Source organism: Callithrix jacchus, chromosome 5 (genome assembly GCF_049354715.1).
Source record: "Callithrix jacchus isolate 240 chromosome 5, calJac240_pri, whole genome shotgun sequence".
NCBI lineage: Eukaryota > Metazoa > Chordata > Mammalia > Primates > Cebidae > Callithrix > Callithrix jacchus.
In genome coordinates this window covers 18091301-18109572 of record NC_133506.1, presented here as the reverse complement: position 1 = coordinate 18109572, position 18272 = coordinate 18091301, and the positions used below count along the sequence as shown (strand labels likewise).

At 39.6% G+C, this 18272-nt stretch overlaps 1 long non-coding RNA gene across 1 annotated transcript in view; it reads right to left on the bottom strand.

Moving 5' to 3' along the window:
- Nucleotides 1–18052, bottom strand: part of LOC118153568 (uncharacterized) — a 29777-nt gene extending 11725 nt beyond the window's left edge. The window contains exons 1-4 of the long non-coding RNA XR_004742797.3: nt 17718–18052; nt 16942–17372; nt 16584–16769; nt 7435–7812 (exon numbers count right to left, since the gene is read on the bottom strand). This is a non-coding gene — a long non-coding RNA (uncharacterized LOC118153568). The remainder of the gene's footprint in view (nt 1–7434; nt 7813–16583; nt 16770–16941; nt 17373–17717) is intronic.
- Between the last annotated feature and the right edge of the window lie 220 nt (nt 18053–18272).

The following is an 18272-nucleotide window of genomic DNA, read 5'->3' as shown; positions in this document are numbered from 1 at the left end:
AGCAATGCCCTCAAGTTCCCAGTGTGACCACAGTCCAATAGTTAATGAGCTGCGCACATGACCTAGTGATCTCTGTTCATTTCAGACAGGAAGATTTTCTAATCTCTACATTACATTCTAAGCCGATTGGTCCCCCTGTTAGGATTACCAGCAAGGAAACCCACAAGAGGATAGAAGGTTGTTTTTTTAAATTAACATTAACTGTCTCTGAATGAGATGACACCTATACTTACTTAAGTCGATAAAACTCAAAAGACTTATGGTTTGTGTGTTTGTGTTGGGAAGCAGGTGGAACAACTAAAGCCTTCATAGATTTTCAGTGAACAACAACTCTGGAAAACAATTGGCAATTACCTGCAAAGTTAAACACAGCCAAGCGATTTCACCTCTAGGCATTTGCTCAAAAGAAATTAAAATATATGCCCATAAAAAGATGTATACATAAATGTTTGTAGAAGCCTAATTTATAAAAGTCAAAAACTGGAAACAACCCACATATTCATCAACAGGGAATTGGATGTATTCATATAATAGAATACTACAGAATAATGTAAAAGCAAAATATTGATATATGCAACACAGCAGGTGAATTGCCTCTTTGTCCTGAAGGAGTTTCAAAGTGTCCTATGGTTACCAGTGGGTACTAGGCTTGATCCCTGGGGTGACAAAATAATCTGTATGACAAACACCATGACACAAGTTTACCTACATAGTAAACCTGTACATGTACCCTGGAACTTAAAAGTTAAATTAAAAAAAGAAAGAAAGAAAATGTTAGCGTAGAGAATAAGTTTGGATATTTACATTACATTGAGTGAAAGAAGTCAACATAAACATAAAGCGTATACTGTATTATTCCATTTGTTTGAAGTTCTAGGACAAGGAGGGTTAATCTATAGTGCTAGAGATCAAATCAGTGGCTTCGTAGGGCAGGGATGGGGGGCTGGCTGCAAAGGGACATCTGGGAAGTTTCTGACTGATAAAAAAATCATAAATTAGGGGAGGGGACAGTGGCTCACAGCTGTAATCTCAGTGCTTTGGGAGGCTGAGGTGGGAGGACTGATTGAGGCCAGGAGTTTGAGGTTACAGGGAGTTGTGATCACACCACTGTATTCCAGCCTGGGTGACAGAGCGAGAACTTGTCTCTAATAATAATAATAATAATAATAATTAATGTTATATATGTGAATCAGTGAGACACATCTACCAAGCTCATCCAACTTTATATTTAATATCTAATATTTTATTGTATGCTAATTATACTTTAATAAAATGACTTTTAAAATCTCATAATTAAATGAGCAGCCATCAAAGCTTTCCAGAAATTTGGCATGTAAATGAACAATAGGTGATTCGTTGCTCCATGACTTCTCCTTCCCGCACTAAGTTAGACATCATCTGAGGTTTCAGGAAGTGCCCCTTTCATTCTTTGTTTACCCTGCAATGGACAAACTATGGAGCACCTATTTCAACTTGGTGATGTAGCAGTCGCAAGACAGCTTTCTTCTAAATTCTATGCTTTCCAGCCATAACCAGAGTTTCATGTTATCATATATGCTCAACAGAGGCCCATAATTAAGAACGCCTTGGGAGAAATTTCCAGAAAGAAACAGGAGGAAAGGAAAGAAAACCAAAACACTGTTTTGAAGCCACCATGCAAAAGAATACGACAAAAAAGGCAGTTAGTAATTATTAAGAAAAATCAAGAAAGAGACATAGCCTGGTCTTGAAGGCATTCAGTTCAGCAACTTAAGATTAGACACTTAATCATTTTTCAAATATATGTATAAGGTGAGGGGATAAACATTCAATATATTTCACAGTAGCTCTTCTATCATTTTTCCCCTGGGAAAAAGAAAGCCCAGGCTTAAGGAAATTGCAGCTAATATTTTACATGGGTTTATTTTATACCTGTTGTCTTACTTGCAGTACAAGTTACCACCACTGAGAAACAGAAGAAAATGGCACAGGGAGGGGAACATCACACACTGGGGTATGTTGGGGGTGGGGTGGGGGGGGACTAGGAGAGGGATAGCAGGGGGTGGGGAGATGGGGGAGGGATAACATTAGGAGAAATACCTAATGTAGGTGACGGGGGGACGGATTCAGCAAACCACCATGGCATGTGCATACCTGTGAAACAATCCTGCACGATCTGCACATGTACCCCAAAACTTAAAGTATTAAAAATAAAAGACTGAATGATCATACCACTGTGCTCTTGTCTGGATGACAGAGCAAGACTGTCTTAAAAAATTAAAACAAAATTAAAAAGTTGCCAAATGAAAACAAACAAAAAAGACAGAAATAAAGAAAATGGCACAAAAAAAGAAGGAAACGAAAAACCCAGAGATATGTCTTCTAAAATTTGCAGTGTTACTATTTAAGACTGGCAAAAGCAATATTTGATGAGAGAAGTTGATCCCAAACTATAGCCTATTTGAGAATTACCTGGAAAACTTGTTAAAACCTGTTAAAAGCCCAGCCCCAGAATTTCTGGTTCAGTAGGTGTGCTTCTCTATGATGTCCTCAAGTGATGCTGGTCCAGGGACCACACTTTGCAAACCACTGTGGCAGGTTAATGGGCACTGGTTTCCCTAATACTAACTCCTCCATTCCTCCTCATTTTCCATCAGAAATGGTAATAGGCCCTTCTTTGAAATAAAGATCAGGCAATAATTCCCTGATTTTCAGACACAGAAGGAATTGCTGATTCTAGGAATGGGGCCTGCCATTGTTGGATATCTCTAGTTCTTCAAGAAACAAGTTTGGCCTCTGGAAACAGATAGATTTGTGAAGAGTATTCCTGCAGAAACCCCAGCTCCCAGCCACAATCCACCAAGAGGATGCCTTCTAATCTTCACATCCTTGAATGATGTAAAGGATACAAAAACGGGAAGGGAGAAGGTTTCACTGCAGTGGAATTCTGAATATTGCTGAGAAAATTGTGAAAGTAGATGGAAATTATCTGGGGAACTCACAGATGAAATTCTGTGGCTCCATGCCAGAAAAAATAACCCATTACAATTAAAAACAAGTTAAATCAAACTGTCTGGGCTTAATTGAGCCTACTTTGAAAGTTTCTCATCAACAAACATAGTGCTTTCAGTAGGTGAGAATGAAATTGTCCAGTCCCTTGAAACTAATTTAAACCCCACCTCTCCCGCCGTTCAGGCAAGGGATGCAAGGCTTTTTCTGACTGAGCAGATGTTGCAAAGTGAAGAGGACAATTCCAGGGATTCGAAATATCACCCAACTCATACACAAGGCAGTACTTACTTGCAGCCAACCACTATCAGACTGTTTTTTTGTAATTGCAATGGCTAGTCCCATGGAGAGGCTACATAACTGACAGCACATATGTGATTGCAGAAAACCTAGTGCTGACATCGTACCAACACATGTACACACACAACTCCAGGGTAATGTCTGAAAACCAACTTGGGACAATTGGGAAAACGGTTTCCATGAAAATCTCAGGAGACCTGAAACATTTATGCAGATAATCAGTACCTACAACTTAAAGACTCATCTTATCCTTCTTCACATCTTATTTCTCTTTAGTGTTTTCAAGTCCATTATATTAATCCAATGACTTCCATGCAAAGGACTCAGAGGAGTCATAGGGAGTGAAAGGTGGCCAAGAGGACGGCAATACTCAAAGGCCACTGGGACTAGGCTTGAGCCCACATCTCCCCTGAGGCCTCTATTCACGCCCACAGATTCTCCTTAGATTCTGAGCACATGCATGAACAGGTAGACAAATGCTAAAGGCCATAAATAAGCTAAGATGAATACAATTTTTTAGAGGAAATGGAGAGGAGCAAGAGAAAGCTACGTGTCTTCAAAATCAGAGAAGCAAATAAACAGAACTGTTCTGCCAATGTTTGCTTTCCCCTCTGGCTGTCACAGGTTGCAGCCCAGGCCTGAACTTGCCGGGACTAGGGTGGCTCTTGGTGGCTCAGCCTGTGTCCAGAGGATTTGTCGATTAGTCACAGACTTGGTCTGCTGTGTGTCTCAGAAAGGGCCGTGACTCATCTTGACAACTATCAGTACATTACCTCAAATGGGCACAGGGAGAGATGAGCAACCTGGTGCCGGAAAAGAACACAAAAGGGCTGATGCCACTTCCTGCAACCCTTTCAAGCTTTGGGCTAGAAGAGTTTATGTGGCAAGAATGCTAAGCTGGGAGCAGCCCCACAGAAAATGACCATGTCAGCATACTCAACATCCTGCCATTCAGATGTAAGAACGGGCGATGTTAGCTCAGAGGACGTGAAGTTTATTTCCAAAAATAAAAATGTTACGTTTCTTCACCTTATTCACTTTCCCCAAACAGAACTTCACACTTCAAAAAATTAGCTTTTGGTTTTATAATTCAGTCAATTCTGCATATGGGACTCAAATACTATGATTTTTTTAAATGTACATTTATGACCCAGAAATTCCACACTTAGGCATATTCCTATGAGAACTGTATGTGTTCACTGGAAGATATGCACTAGAATGGCTCTAGCAACATTATTCATAATAGCTTTAAATTGGACATTGCCCAATTGCCCATCAACAGTGGAATGGATAAATGATTAGTGTATATTCACGCCACTGAACTACTACACGGCAATGAGAATATACAACCACATACAATGATATGGATGAATCCCATAAACACAGCTTTCAGAGAAAGAAGCCAGACGTTAGAGATCCACTTCGTATAAAAATAAAAATAAGCAAAACTAACCTATTCTGCCAGAAATCAGGAGAGAGATTACACTTGGTCAAGGAGGAAGAAGAGGAAAAGTTTCAGGAAGGAGGGGCTAAAAAAGAGCTGTTCCTGGATCTTGATGTTGGTTACACATATATTCAGTTTGTCAAAGCCATCAAGCCATTGCTTATGACATATTCACTTCTCTGCACGTGTGTCAGACTTCAATACAAAATAAGCACATTCATGCAAAACACCTATTCAGTTGTCTTTGTCAAGATTTGTAAACTAGAATGTGAATGTAATAAGCAGTGGAAATAAATGCTGGTAAAATCTGCCACATAAACTATCCTGCTCCAATTGTCATATCTGTAAAACAGAGCAAAAGGACACGTAGCACAAAGGGTTAGTTCCCTGCACAAATCATTGTCCTTATAAGTGTCTTACACCAGCGAAGGTGCATCTTCTAACAGTAAGGAAGTGATGCATCATTTCGCCATCCACAAACAGAGGAAAGGACCATGAGGTATAGAGTATGTCTTCCTCCCGAGCTTTCCTGTGGGGAGGTAGGAAGATACATTTATCATGAATGTCTCTTTCTTCCACCCTTAGATCCCACTCCAAAGATTAAATGTAATCAAGGGAGACATCCAATCAATAGAAAACTCATTTTGGCTAGATAAATGACAAATGGGACAAATGAAACCCATAAATCATAGTTTAAGCCTTAGCCAAAATTGATCAGAGAAGTCTTTTCCTGAAAAAGAAAGCTTTCTTCTCTGTAAAGGGCAGCATGCTCTGGATAACAATCAAACTCCTTGACTGACCCTTCAGGTGGGGATGTGTTTCTGTAGAGATAGCCTCATGCAGTTGCTAAAAGGCCTACTATCCTTCAATAAGAAGTTCCAGGACTAGTGAATCACATAAATTATTTCAAGTCTCTGAAGTGAAAACTCCAAATAATTGAAGCATATCATTTTAAGCATAAAAATTTTCACTTTAAACATGTTAAATGGAAATACCTCTAAATTATTTCAGAATTGGCATTCAATTGCAAATACAACCTGGAATATGAACCCCAAGACATTAAGAACTTTTTGAGTTCAAAGCCTTAAAAGTGGCTAACAGAGCCAGGGCAGGAGGCAATCTTAAGATTCTTTAATATTTTAGCTCTTGAAATAAATAAAAATCATAGATATAGTGTCCATCTCTTCCAATGCTTCCCAATTACTGCCATAATAAGTAGCTATAAAGAAATATAAGAGGTTGTCAACTCCAACATTCTCCTTCTATAGGTGAAACCTATTGGTAACCTATTGAAGATCACTCAGTAAAGAGTGGCAGAGCAAGAATTACAGCCAGGTTTCCTAACCTCCAAATTAGCCTCCATTCTGCCACAGGACATGGTCTCTCCCATGAGTCTATAAACTGTCTCCCTGAACCAGAGTCCAGGTCAGGTGTCCCTCTCAGCCTGCACTGTAGGGGAATGAAGAATGATGCTGGCAGAAGTGGACAGGGGGAGAAACACTATAGCCCCAGACAGAAACCAATGGAATTCTCAGAAGCATAAACCTCTTCATTTACTGAAAATGTATATTTCAGGAACTTAGCAAATAATTGGTTTCAAAAATCAAACAGAGTTTAATTTTTAAAATGTTTATTTCTCAGCCTTGGGATTGTGATACGTAAAAATGCAACTATCTTCAAAGATAGAAAACATATACAGATATCATTAAAATGGAAGAACTCAGAATATAGAATCATAGAGCAGTGCCCTCCACCAGCTCCCAGCTAACTGCAGCTGCAAGCATGATTCTCACGCTCTCTTGTACCTAGGGTTCAACTAGTGACCCAGCTTCCTCACTCATGGGAAGGGCCATCAGCAAATGGCACTCAGGCATGGGAGCTTGAGAAAAGATTTCCACACACTCGAAGTCATGTTAGAGACATCTCATGAAAAGATTAGGTGGGTTACCCCTGGCTTTCTCCCCCAGAATTTATCAAGACTGATAATAAAGTCAATGTATTGTAAGCCACACATACAAGTTGTGGAGTGACGGAAAGAGTGACTTTTTCGAGTGTCCTGTCTTATAGGCTTTAGTTAAATTATTCGTGGCCTTGGATTGAGGGCAGAATTTTGTAGTTATTTTTTAATAGAACGAAATTTATGTTGGGGCCTCTTTGTCAAAAATTACTCCTGCTGATAAATTACATGCCTCACAATAATAAACTCAACATGTTCCTTCAAATTTCTACCCAGACAGACAACTTATTGGTACTTAGAAACCTCCTTGTCTTAGTTTGAACCAGGTTAATTTTATATTACACTAATCATATTACAATAAAAGAGCGGAGGCTAACTGCTGCGATAAAGTAGAATTTCTGTTCAGAAACTGTATTTTTAGTTAGCGCTGTCTTCACAAGGCTTATTATTCAGTAGTCTCCTGACTCATCCCGTAAAATGTATTAAAGTTTTATTTTAAATTATTTTAAAGTTTCTTTTTTCATTTCTTTATTACACTTTAAGTTCTGGGGTACATGTGCAGATCGTGCAGGTTTGTTACATAGGTAAACACATGCCACGGTAGTGGTTTGATGCATCCATCTCCCCATCCTGTACATTCGTATTTTAAAGTTTCTTAAATCTTATTTTACCAATTAGCTCTTGGTGTATTCCAAACCACCCCAAAACATCACGTCTTTAAATAACAACTATTTATTTAACTTACGATTCCGCAGACCAGCAATCTAGGCTGGACTCAGCTGGATGTTTCTTTTGTCTTGGCTGGGCACCATCATGTGTCTGTAGTCCCTGAGGTAATCTAGGCCATGGTGAGTCTGGAAGTTGACTGGCTATTGGCCGAGGCAATGGAGGTGACTGGGCCATGGGGCTCTCATCCTCCAGTGGGGCTAAGCAGGAGGGAACAGAATCTTCCAAAACTTCTTGAGGCCTAGGCTTAGAACAGGCACATCATCACTTCTCTCACATTCTCTGGTTAAAGAGAATCATAAAGCCAGTCCAGAGTCAAGTCTAGGGAATTAGAGTCGATCTCTTCAAATGAGCAACCACAAAGTCTCAATTACCAAGAGTGTAGATACGGAGGAGGCTATTAACAGGGACGAAAAATGCGATCAGTCTTTCACATTTTAGTCTCTTCTTTTTTCTGCTAATTATACACAGTTACTTAAATAGTACTGAAAATAAGATATCAGCAGAAACAGTTCACTAGTACATTTTTCAAGGATTTTCTATCTTCCATCTAAAGGTGGTCATATAGCCATAATCAGGTTACAATTTTATATGAAAATCAAAAATGTTTTTCTTAGAAGCATTACCTCAGCAGACCTGTGACTCTTGAGAGTGGAAAGCTGTGTGAATTCAGGATTGTTTTCACAGTATCTGCTGGAGAGCACTTAGTGGTCACTCCATAAATGTTGGTTAGTTGATAAGTGGCAAACTCCTCTATAGGAAGGAACTCACCTCTTTCCTATCCTATTTTCCACTAGTATCCTCCTAACATGTCGTCTTCTCTAAATGCATGCATTAATAGTTTATCTTTTAATAGGCATGTATTAAAAGCTAATCTGGGCTGATGCCTATAATCCCAGCACTTTGGGAGGCCAAGGCGGCTGGATCATGAGGTCAGGAGATCGAGACCATCCTGGCTAACACAGTGTAACTCCATCTCTACTAAAAATACAAAAAAAAGAAAACAAAAAAAAATAGCTGGGAGTGGTGGCACACACCTGTAGTCCCAGCTACTCAGGAGGCTGAAGCAGGAGAATCACTTGTCTCAAAAACAAACAAAAAGAAAGCTAATCTGTTTTATTCATTCATGTAGTAAACACATTATATTATACAAATGTGTCATACATACACAAATCTTACGTCTTCTTGGTCTTTTTTGTGCTATCAAACACTTTGTTCTGACACTAACTTCTTGAATGCTACTCTGCCATCAGGCCTACATATCTCCTCTATAGCCTTAAGCTCAGGGAATCTTAACCTGAGCTGCAAACTGATATCACCTGAGGTGCTTTAAAAAAATACTGATGCCTGGGACCAACCCAGAATCTCTGGTTTGATTGGTCTGGGATGTGGCCTAAAGGATGCCATTTTTAAGCCTCCCCAGGTGACTACAATGTGCAGCCAAAATCCAGAACCATCAAATTTGTGGGTTCTTAGACATCACTCACTTAACGAAGACTTTGATGACACCACCCCACCTCCCACCCTCAAAGCCACTTCCTGTCATGTGCTCTGGTATCACACATCTTTTCTTTCTGGAAATTATCTGATGTGACAGCTGGGAACTTTGTTTATTTATGTCTTTATTTGACTGTGTATTTCCCAAGGAATGCTTTAACTTTTGTTCTGCGTAGTAACACCTATATGTACAATGGGAGCTAGCACATAGGAGTCATCCAGAAATCACCTGTTCAATGCATTATTCTAATGCACCGTAAGAACCCAATTTATGAATTACAGCTTAAATTTAATGAGTGAGAGCAGGTGTTCTCAGTCTTCGTCCTAAATTAGAATCATCTGAAACAGCAACCTCCAACCTTTTTGGCACCAGGGACCAGTTTCATAGAAGACAGTTTTTTTCATGGATGGGGTGGGTGGAAGGGGGAGATGGTTTCAAGATGAAACCGGATGTCACTGATCTGACAGAAGGCAGAGCTCAGGCAGTAATGCTCACCTTCCCTCACCTCCTGATGTGCAGCCTGGTTCCTAACAGGCCACAGACTGGTAATGGTCCTCGGCCTGGGGGTTGGGGAGACCCTCTGATCTAAAAGGTCAATTAACACATAGCTTGCTCCACCCCATCCCCAGAGCTTCTGACTCAGTAATTCTAGGAATAGACCCAAGAATTTGAATTTCTAAGAAGTTCCCAGTTGATACAGATGCTGATGCTGTTGGTCCCTGGATCACAGTCCATGGACTTTGTTAAGAGACAACAAAACACACATCAAGATGTATGGCCTGTAGCACCAGACTGCCTGATTCAAATCCCAGCTGTGGTGCTATGTGGCATTGAAAAAGATGCCCAGCCTTCTAAGTGCTACATTAACAATGTTGCCATGGGAAAATGCTTGATCCATGAGTGCCTCCATTTCTCCACCTGTAAAATGGAAACAATACCAGAACTTACCTCCTCAATTTGCTTTAAGGATTAAATAAATTTATACTTGCAAAATGCTTAAAAGAGTGCCTGACAGGTAGGCAGCATTACATAAATATATTAATGTTTAATAACAACCCCAAAAAATGCCTTTTAAAATTTTAATCCTACATGTTAAATTAAAAACAAACTACACAGAGAGAGAATCACTATGGCATCTGAATCTCAAAGTGTGATACATCAGATTTACAAGCATCATTATAAATGCCTGTAATTGACCACCTAGTCTGTGCTGGCACTTAACCAAGTATCTTATTTTCAATTTCAAAAAACAAAGTAGTTGTTTTCCATTAAAATATGAAGAAACTAGGGCTCAGAGAAGTAGTGACTCAGAGAGTAACTGAGCTTGAAAATTCTAGAATTGAGGTATTAAAAATCTCTCTAGAAGTTTGCAACAAGAGAGTTAGATGATGCATAATTTAGAATTCTTTCAGTCACAAGTAATAAAAAACCCAGTTAAATTGATTTAAGCAGAGAATTACTGGCTCATGTGTCTAAAAATTCCAGGGCTTCCTGCAAGCTTCAAGTACAACTGGATCCAGCAACTCAAATCTGGATTTCATGCTCTCTCTCATCCTCTCCCACTCTTATTCTTTCCTTTCCTCTCTCTCTCCACTTCCTCCTCTCTTGGGCTCTCCTGTCCTTGTCTTAACTTCACCCTCAACTAAGCCCGTCCACATGGTGACCCCCAAAAGATCAAGGTTAATGCCATCTTTATAGCTAATGATCACACTGAGTCTTCACCACAATTCAAGCAAAAGTTCTGGAATTGAGCCTCACTGAGCTAAGGTGAATTTCATGCCTTTGACAAACCCATTGGCTATAGTTGAGGGTATAAGACATGCTAATTCAGCTGGACTGGGTCATGAATCCACCCTTAGGGCTGGGAAAGTAACCCTCTGGAGGACAAAGAGGACTTATTGTTGAGCAAGCATGACTTTCCAAAAGAAAACCAAGAAACTGTTAACCAAAGAAGGAAAATGGGTGCTGATTTCTGAGCCAACATTTCCTCACAACGTCTCCTGATCTCCTCCTGGAAGGCCACTGGGCTGGAAGTCAGACAATCTGGGTCTGGTTATTTTGACTTTTCCAAGCCTATCATTTTCTCTTGGCTTTATTTTCCTCATCTATTCAATGAAGGAGTTGGCTTGGAATTCTAGGATTCCTCTTATCAGCAAAGTTCAAAAATTTCCATGTACATATGTCTTCTTGACCCAACATGAATGTCACCAAACATAATCATTTTTAAAAAATTTTTGATTGAAGGAAAGAACCTAAAATGAGCCTGGGAATCACAAGAAGTGAGCAAAGTAGAAAGATACAGAGGTGAATTAGTCAGGAATGGTAACAGCAGTAGCACCATGTTTGTAAGCAATAGGTGAGTGCTAAGGCAGAAGTAGGGACATTTGGCTAGCAGTAGAAAGGCTGGAGGAGATCGGGGAGCGATGCATCATTAGAGAAAAAGCTTCTGAGAGAAAGTGATGCTTGAGATGATTCTTTAAAAAGAGTGGAAATTGCCTTGTGACTAGAAATGGATGGGGCATTTCTAGCTAAGGAAACATGAGGCATGGTGGTGTATAAAATGGCCAGGAATTACAGCCTGTGCAGTAGAGGGTTTGGTGAGAGACCTAGCTGGAAGGTAGGCTAAGGGCAGACCATGGAAGGCCCAGCTTTCCATGTTGGGAAGTGTGGACTGTATTCTGCAACAGAAGATGGGAAAGCAGAAGGGAGGGAGGTAAGCAAGGGTGCCATGTCAAGAACTTGGCATAGATTATCAATATAATCCTTGCCACAATCCATTAATAAAATGGACATTTATTATCCCTATTTTACAGATAAGGAAACTGGGGCTTAGATAGGGTTAGATAATATACTCCCAACTGCTGGAATGCTGGCAGTGTGTTAATGAAATTGGAGCTCTTACCCAGTTCATCTGATGAGTTCAATGCTAGTATTTCTTCCATTATGCCCTTGACATCTCACCTGTCTTCCATTTCAGAGGATTACTGCAAGGACTAGATTTAGATCTCAACATGTAGGAATTTGAATGTGATTGGCTGAAAATATCAGCACTCTTCTTAGTGTCACCCATAACACTCCCAATATATTTAGCAGTTAGTATTCTTCAATCAGCTAAAAAGAAATTATTTTTAACTCATGATAGATAATGTAGTGTTTGTGAAACTTGGTTAGTAACTAAGAGAGACACCCTTGGCAATTTCACAAAGTGTCTAACTGGTTACTTCTGCAAACAAGTCACTGAGAAAAATTTCTGGAAAGAGGGCAGGCAGTCTTGGAGAACAACTACAATTCCAAATATAGAAATATATTTAAATCAAGTAATTTTTGTAATTGAACCAATGGACATAGGCCACCATGTGAGCTTGCCACGAACCATTGTTAGGATAAAAATTTCCCAATTCTTTGTTAAGTTCACAAATGCTTGGGCTGCCTAAGAATTAGGAGGTTTAAATTCAGATTTAGAAATTAAAGATGACAATCCTGTCATAGCCATGGGCGTGAAACCAGTTAGCTATCAGCTTTGAAAAGCTTAACAGACTAATTTCCTCTTTTCCTTTGATCAAAAATTAAATTTAAAAAAAGTTAATTCAATTTTTTTCACTTAATGTCATCTTGTCACCTTCATTTGCACTGCCAGGATGCAGAAATCTGTCTTACCTACTTCAAAAAACACAGTGAACAGCAGCCTGTCTCAAACCATTCCTTAAAAAAGAGAGCCTTCTACTTAAAGTATTGATTCTGTATCTCTCAAAATAATCAAAATGATTACCACAGTAAAACTTAATGTCCCAGCTCTAAATGTGTCATTTACAAATTGCTCTTTGATTTGAGATGTTTTATAACAGCACAGCAAGGTTTGCAATACAGTGAAAGTATAAGAACCTATAAAGAATTATGTAATCACTATGTCCTGTACACAAAGTGTTGGTTTTGGATTGCTAACAAATGTTCAAGCTCCCTTGGAAAAAAAAAAAAAAGAAAGGAAAAGAGAAATAACAAGTTGTGGGGCCAAGAGGATGAGTGGATCGAGTGTCAGCGTTTATGTTTAAGCAGCGTGGATTGGCTCCAGCCTGAGGTTAACTTAGAATTAAAATGGAACTGGTGGTCTTGCCTTGGCAGACAAGAGGTTATAACAAATCTATGACCACATACATACAGACACCACGGTCGCCAGCTAAACCACACACATGTGGCACACTCAAAGAGCTTCAGTGAGGCAGTTACCAACATAAGCGGGATCCTTTTTCTTCCCTTTCTAGGAGACAGAGCAAACCGTAGCCTCTCACATAGCAATTAAAGGAACCTCCCTCAGAGTTAACACCTAGAATTTAAATTAACATTATTAATACCTAGAGAAAGTTCACTCTCAGTAGAAAAGCAACCTATATATTACCAACCAATCATTTACCTGCCTAGAAAAGTGATAGTGAGTTTCCAAAAATGCACTATCTTCGGGCTGTTTACACAAAGACTTCCTTGCTTTTCTTGAATCTAATGAGTAAGCATGTTTCACACCCTCTGGGTATCTGTCTTGGAAAGTCAAACTCATTGACCACTCCTGAAGCAATCAAGATACAAGACACCACTAATTAAAGCTTTATTGAAGGAAACCACAGGTTTGTTACTGGATATTCTTCAGAAGGCAGGAGAGGTGGGAGGAAGCCCCACTATCAATGGGAGGCCAAGGTAAGGGATAGAGACAAGATCTGTTATGGCATCTGCCAATATGTTCACATGATGGGTCCCAGGTTACGGTCGGCCCTGACAATTCTTGTGTTCACCGAAGAAACATCCATAAGAAGAAGAAGAAAGATAAAGCTGAATAGGGTATCACACCCTACCAAGACAAGAACAGAGGAATTATGAAATGTTCAGAGGACGGTCTCACCTGTGCTGTTCTACCAGAATTCTGTAGAGTTTAACTGGTTTTCCTTGGATCATGCAATGTATCTGTTATCCCTTGCTATATAACAAACTACCCCAAACTTACTGCCCTAAAACAACCAAAATTATTACTTACAAAATTGTAGGTTATTCAGGCAGTCTTGCTGAGCTGAGCCAAGCTCAGTTGAACTTGGCCATGTTCATCCACGGCCAAGATCAGCTGGAGACGGAAATGGCCTCACTCTAGGTGTCATGGCTGGGTACCTATTGGCTTGGACAATGGAGGTGACTAGGCCATGTAAGTTAGACTTAACTAGGACTCATGGTGTTATTAGCATCCCAGGAGAGTTAGCAGAGGTGTACAAAGTCCCCTGAGAACTAGACTTCACTTCTGATTTGATTGGTGAAAGCAAGTCACAAGTCAAGCCAGATTCTGGGGACAGGGGGATAGACTCCTCTTTCTGAGAGTTGCTGTAAGCTCACATTACAAGGAATGGGTTACAGAAAAGTAAGATTTGGGGCCATTTTTACAGTCAACCTGTCACATCCATTTAATCAGTAGTAAAGCTAGGAGAAAATATTTCTATTTCAAATTTTCAGACTCTTTCTACTACCCCACACTGAGTTACAAAAACTCTAACCCCTATTTGATCTAATAGGCATCAAGAAATATAGAGTATGCTGGCTTTAGGGTTAGACTCTCTGGCTTGTTACATGCTTTCAGCATTTCATTGACGTATGACATTGTGTAAATTACTTAAGCCATCTGTGGCCTTCGTTTCCTCATCTCTAAAGTTGATTTAATAATGAAACTCAGTCCTCAAGTCTCTGTTAAGGACTAAACAATATACGTGATGTTTTGAAAACATGATCAAAATACACATCTCGTCATCATCATCATCATTAACACTGACAAAATGAGCTTCTGGTCCATTTTTTTTCTCCACTCATGTCTCTCCCTCCATTACAAGGCCTATGTTCTTTCTCACCCAAGAACAAGATCTATGTTCTTTCTCACCCAACATCAAGCCAACCCAAGCGGAAAAGAGACCAGCCTTCCCCTACCATGACAATTTTCTGGTAGTTTGTGCACTTAAATTCCCAAGTCGACCTTCAGGCCTAGGGGTTGCCTGCCAGGAGCTCCTTGCCACTTCCCGTAGCCTGAACTCTAAGAGCCTGGGGTTTGCCTTATTTAACTGCGGTATCGTCTGGGATTCCTCAGGCCTGGGAGCTACACTTGGCCAAGACATTTGTGGCCTCTACTGGCTCAGAAATCTGTCCATCCTTGCTCTCACTCAGAAACTCTGTGTGTGTGTGTGTGTGTGTGTGTGTGTGTGTGTGTATCTGTTAACAACCTTTTAGAGTGGGTGCATCTGGCACATGTACTAACACAAACCTCATGATTTGGGGAAAAAAATACTACACACATTCTGCTATGGTGGGCAATAATAATCAGAAAGCCAATTTCTATGTAGATTTGTTCTAGAATAGCCTTATATGAAAATCATAAACACAAACTCAAATAGAATAGATATCAAAAATTATTTTGTCTTTTGCACCTCAATGTAAAAACGCCCCACTGATTCAGATGCACATTAAAATCTGAAAAGCACGAGTAGGCCAGTTCTTCCCCAACATCTGAACATTGCATAATCACACAAAGGGCTTCTTAAAATACAGATTTCTAGGTCCTGTCCCTAGAGATTCTGATTCCACAGATCTGGAAAGAGGCCCCGGATTCTGCACTTCTAACAAATTCCCTGATGCTGCCAATGTACTTTTCTAGGAACCACACTCTGAATAGTGAGGATCAGTGCCTTCATTTCAAATTTGGGAAAATTAGACCTGGGGAAAATGGGTGGGTATGGATGCTAACTAAAGAGCCAATGTCTTAACAATTACACAGAAATTGATACCAGACCCTATATTCAGTGTTTTTTTCCCCAAACATTTTCTGATGGCTGATACTGCTTTCAGCTGGATTTACATCCTTTTGCCTCCTGTTACATGACTTCAATATTTTCACCTTTGCCGTTTGACATGTGAGATTCTTTTCAGTTTCTGACAACCTGTTTCATTTTCTCACTTTAAACTTAAATTTTATTTTATTCCCTGATTTTTTCAATCTTGTCAGAGTACTGAAATATTTTGCTCAAATAATGTTTACAGAATGAAGTTAAGTTTCCTGTTTTAGTCTCCTGAGTCCTTCATACTTCAGACATGTATTCATCTTCCTCAGAACCATTATTACTGATCATCTAAATCCTCTGCATCATCACCATCTACACCTACAACATCATCCACATTATCTATATCATCCATATCTACATCCTCTACATTTACATCATCTATATCTGTATCATCTATATCACCTACATCATCTGCGTTTTCTACATCTATATCATCCATATCTTCTACATCAACATCATCTACATCTATACCATGTACAGCAGCCATAGCAACAGCTGTTTTTACTGTACTTTGAAGATACTCCCTCAGTGGACATGAATTAGTGAGTCAAAAGGAGAGAGGGATAAAAATTTGACTTTGAGGAAAGAGTTTATAAGTCTGAGGGAAGCAAACAGAGGTGACACCTGAGGCACTAAATCATTTTCCATTTCAACCTACACTGCCACTGAACACTGAAGCTCATGGTTCAGGAAAAAAAAATAAGTCAGAATTGAAGAAAGCCACACCTGTAAGACTATTTACCCCAAAAAACTGTTTGGGAATAGTTTAAGTATAAAATATAGTTTAAGACATTTTTAAAGCAAGATTTAAAATACTTTAGTGTATGTTAGATGGGGCTCCAAAACTTAGATGTTCCAATTGATTAAGTACATGCTCCACTCTTTCCTCAGGGCTCGGTGTCACCACTCTTGAAAAGATTTGTGTCCTCAAAGTGCTGCACACTTAGGATGTGTATCCTTTGCTGAATTTGTTATATTTCAATCCCATTTACCTTGATACTTCTAAAAGACATAATCAAAAGAAAGATTGGTACATTCTGATCTTAATCAGGATTGTGTAACAGAATCAATGTCATTTTCATCATAGCAACATCACCATAATCATAAGACCTCATTATGTGAGAATTACTGCAGGCTGAACTTGGTTTTAGATATTTTGTTTACATCATCTCACCTGATGTTATTAATCCTCACATAGCATTTGCCATTATTCTTCCACTTTTATAGGTGAAGACAAGGAATCTGAAAAAGGATACATGGCTTATCTAGGAAAATACAATTTTTAAGTGTCAGAGCCACGTTTTGAAATCAGGAACCGATTCAGGAGCAGAAAAAGCAGGTGCTCTTTTCTCTGTAGGAGGCCACAATTCGCCTACAAAATGGGAAAAAATTTAAACTCCTCTCTACCATTGTACTCTCTGAGTCCAGAGATGGCGTGAAACCTCAGTAGTCAGTCTCTTTGTGTGCTGAGAAACATACATGTGACTTCTGGATTTAATTCAATAGCCTAGAGTTAACCGACAATTCCCAAAATCAATTCCCAACTGAGAAAGAAGAAAAGTAAATTCCTCCTTCAGTATTTCAGCTATCTTCATAGCCAAGTATCTAAGGAAAAAAAATAACAGACTTTAACACTTAAGCAACAAGACCTCCTATATAGTTTCAAGAAATGCACACCCACTTCACAAGCTTGTGCTCATGTGTATATAATACAAGATCTTTTTGTCAATGCTTCTCAAACATTAGGATAAGCAAGAATTAATGAGAACTTGTTTAGACAGATTTCTGGGCTCCAGCCCCAAGAGATTCTGATTCAGTAGATCTGAAGTTAGCCCTGAGAATCTACATTCCTAACAAGTCTCCAAGCGATACTGATACCACTGGTCATTGGACCACACTTGGAGCAGTATTGCTGTATGCCAACATAAACAACGTGGAAAAGATGCTCACAACAGTTTTGTTTAGATACTGAATCTTCTGTCTTGCCACTAACATCAATGGCTACTACCTCAGGATAGGTCCACATGACTATTTGAGAGACAACTGGCCTCCTGTCCCCTACTCCAAACTCTGTTTTCATCATCATTAGTGTCAAGACTGCCATTGTGTCTGTCACAATGGGATGACTGCCCACATGGCTTCCCCAGGGCCTGAGTTCTGCTTTCCCTTTGTTCTGCTCTAAACTGCAAGATCTCTAGGATCCAAATTTCTTCACAGAATGTACATATTGACTACATTTTGGCTTGTTATATGCCAAAGGCGAAAAGTCTAAATCTGTAGGAATTAAAGCCATGTCTTAGAATTTCTTATAGTTTGTTAAATTTGCTTCCCGTTTATTCCCCACCTCTGGACATTTTGAGAAGAGAGCAAACACTATGCTATGTGGAAGGTGAAGGACCCCCACCCGCTCCATGGTGTCCTAAAGCAATTCTGAGCTTCTCCAACGCTTTCTACCCATCTTCAAAAACGCTTCCCCCCACACAGATGATGAGTTCCATCAACTCT